The sequence below is a fragment of the Embiotoca jacksoni genome, unplaced genomic scaffold (assembly GCF_022577435.1).
Source record: "Embiotoca jacksoni isolate LCO1_2020_lvr unplaced genomic scaffold, fEmbJac1.0.p SCAF_7, whole genome shotgun sequence".
Taxonomy (NCBI): Eukaryota; Metazoa; Chordata; class Actinopteri; family Embiotocidae; genus Embiotoca; species Embiotoca jacksoni.
The window spans coordinates 11,853,313-11,856,910 of NW_027185425.1; the positions used below are offsets into that span (position 1 = coordinate 11,853,313).

At 42.7% G+C, this 3,598-nt stretch overlaps 1 protein-coding gene across 4 annotated transcripts in view; it reads left to right on the top strand.

Annotated features, from left to right (window-relative positions):
- The first annotated feature begins 2,816 nt into the window (after positions 1 to 2,816).
- The window catches only part of satb1a (SATB homeobox 1a), a 15,128-nt gene continuing 14,346 nt past the window's right edge, over positions 2,817 to 3,598 (top strand). For 3 of the 4 annotated variants that reach the window (XM_069176441.1, XM_069176443.1, XM_069176444.1), the window contains exon 1: positions 2,817 to 3,492. The gene's annotated coding sequence lies outside the window, so the exon portion shown is untranslated. The remainder of the gene's footprint in view (positions 3,493 to 3,598) is intronic. The other variant, XM_069176442.1, reaches the window with a different exon arrangement.

Sequence of the window (3,598 nt, forward strand, 5' to 3'; positions counted from 1 at the left end):
AAAATGATGGAAGAAATATTAAGATAGAGTACCAGTGCGTTACAATCCTGATCAATTACTAGTAAAAGCCCTGTATTTAAAATTCTACTTGAGAAGAAACAAAGAAATATTTAAAAGCAAAATGCCCTTGGTTCTGCAGAAAAGAAAATCCCCTGTGACTTGTGAATATATATCACATTATTGGATTTTTAATACAGATGAATCAAAGCACAATAATTCCGTTGTTAATCAGCTCTAACAATGGAATTATTGTTCTTTACTCTGTGAGTGTGGGGTTAAACTGTTAAATATACAGTTCAGTAGTTACTGCAAGGTCATGTGTGCTAACAACTCACAGACATCTGAAACACAACAACTAGACACTGCTTCTCAGTAACTGGGCAACAAGCCAAAAAATTTTTTTTCGAAACCACTGGTGTAATCTTAAGAAATATATCAAATTGTATACGTTTATCGTAGATTTCATTTTTACTTTGTGAAATCACTGGTAACTGCAGCTGTCAAATAAATTTAACAAAAGAAAATGGTCAATATTTTACCTAAGATGTGGTGGAGTAAAAGTGTAAATTGGTAAGTAAGTGTGATTAATTTTCCCTCACTAGACAAGAAAAAGGAGGTGTATGAATGTAAAAGTAAGGTGTATGTGAATGCATACGTTTGCATTTGTGTATCACATGTAAAGCGCTTGTGTGCAAACTTAAGATCACGAAGTCTGTGTGACATAAAATGTGCACACCGAGTGTCGGCAATCCATTTCCCCTTTAACGCACCAACACGATGCCTCCACCCCTCTAATGGCAGCAGGCTCACTAACCATATCATGAGTTTATAATAACCACATCACATCCATGGCGAATGAGGTGGAATGAAAATCTAACCTAATTTGGTGAGATACACGACTGTGTGAGTAGTAGGGTGTCCCCTGAGATGAAGCTCCGATTGAGGGAGCCGTGTGCTGCACTGGTAGCATGCTCTGTGAGCGTGTAATGGTCTTAATTATCATTTAGCATGCCAGCCTTATTGACGACGTATCAAGCCAGTGATAAAATAGTAGAGCAGAGGGTGACAGAGGGAGAGAGACAGGATCATTTCAAAACTTAAAGACACGCAAAAAAATAGTAGTAGATAAACCACAAGTGCACACATAGCAGTGAACTTGTACAGCAACGTGCCTAGAGGTGCAAGAGGAATGATGCAAACACACACAAACACAAACACACACACACACACACACACACACACACACACACACACACACACACACACACATTTCCACCCAGCTGAGTGACATCTCTCTCTCTGAATTAGTCACGATGAATGATGTGTAACCAGCCATGACTCGTTCTGGCTGGGGAGATGGCTAATTCACTTTGTTTAATTAGTCAAAAGTAGTAGAGCATACTCCTTCTCCCCAAACATACACTTCCACTGAACAACAGACAAACATCTATATGTGCCGATGGAAAACCTCTAACTGCACCGGTGTAACATTCCATAGGGGCAAGTCTTTAAATATTATCTGCCAGAGTGAAGGATCTCTGACTCTTCCTCTCTCCTTCTCTCCCACACAGCACGCACACACATGCACACACACACACACACACACACACACACACACACACACACACACACACACACACACACACACACACACACACACACACACACACACACACACACACCGCCCCACTGCTCTGCTGTGTGATACCTTGACAGAGATCTCAGGCAACGTTTAGGGATCACAGCATCAGAGGTGAAGTGCATCTCTTCTGCAGTGTACCGCAGAAGGGGGAGAAGTCTGCTGATGCTTGGCTACAACTTCGGGTTTCTGCAAACAGGACAGAAGACACGTTGCTTTCTCTGCTGATGTGATTCAGCTCTATCAACACTTTGAGGTAGAGTAAAGAAATCTCTCCCTTCTGTTTCTCTTTTGAGCTCTGGGTTTGTCTACTCTGAAGTGCTTTAAAGTGTATTTTAACAGCACCAAAGGTAAATAGGTATAGTCAAATGTATTTTTTTTTTTTTTTTTAGAATTAACTACATTTTTATCTTGCTGTATCTTGCTGATATGTTAAGTATGCTGCGGTGTAATTTTATCATAGCATTCGTGCGACTATACTGTTGCATAATAAAAGCTACCACAATATTTTGTAGAAAAAAAAGTACTTATAGTACAAGCTGATGGGCCCTGTAGTGTTATGTCCTATTTTAGTAGCCTGTATCATAATAGTATACTATAGTGAGTGCTATACTACAGGCTATTACAATATACTGTAGCATCAGTACACTATACCACACTATACTGCTGTATATTTGATGGGATAAACAGTACTTTGACTGCCTAAGGTCACAAATGTACTCTCCTACATATTGAACATAGACCATAGATCATCTTGTGACAACACAACACCAGCCTTCAAAAGTTAATATCAGTCAGCCACTTCCACCTTGTCCTGCTTCACTTTGTTACCATGGAGAGCTCCTCCAATACCCTAAAGACAATAATAAGTGCGTGCACAGCATGCGGCAGAACATAATAAATAGATTTATGCGCAATTGTCACATTTAATACATTTACGGAGCGCGCTAGTGAATTCATTATTACACCATATGTTAATGCAGCTGGGTCCGTGTACTTTTGAGTCTGTGTGTGTGTGTGTGTGTGTGTGTGTCTGTGTGTGTGTGTGTGTGTGTGTGTGTGTGTGTGTGTGTGTGAGTGAGAGAGAGAGAGAGAGGGGCGCGCTCTCTCTCTCCCTCTCTCTCTCTCCCCGCGTGCGCACAGCGCTTTGAAGTGTAACCAACAACTGCTGTCCGGGAGTCAGCGGTGGAGCCTAATCTATGATAGGAAACCTACTCCAGGAGCTCCACGCCGTGCATTGTTCTTTGAGGAGCTTGAGCCCCAGAAGCGGCATGCCCCGCTGCTCTGGATGGGAGGTCGCTCTGAACTTGTGCTGAGGCCAATTTGTCGTTTCACCGGAAAGCGAGAAGCGCTGTCGGAGAACAAGGAAGGACGGTGACAGAAGTACTCATACTGTGAACACGAGATGTTTTCGATGTAAGATTACTGTAAGTAAAAGGACGCCTTAGGGAGCCGGACACGAATGGACAGCCGGGAGAAGCGGATCTGATCCATAAACTGGAGATCAACGCAAGCGAGCAAAACATATGGATACAGCCGCTGTCTGCAGGAATGGGCTTTTGATGTTTGATTGCAGGTCGGGCATGCTCGCGGTGCCGGCTGAAACAGGTTGGTTTCACCTCGATCAAACTTCGACAGAATCAGACGGGGAACAATTAGCGCTCATTTAGGAGCTAAAAAGGAAGTGAATCACTGTCGCTCGCAGCGGCGCGCCTGGAGATGACAGCAGGTTTATTATGGGGAGCCGCTCTGTGGCATTCACCGGACTTTTACTGGACGTAGACGGTTATCCTGATCGCTACATCTGAGGGAAGGTCATCTCCAACACTGATCCGGACATCCACCAGATCTGAGTGTGTTTGTGTGGTTTTGTGTACATCAAAATTGTGCTGTCTATACTTTTTAGATACAGAACTGTACATGACCGACACAGCTTCTTTTTTTTTTTTTTTTTTTTTT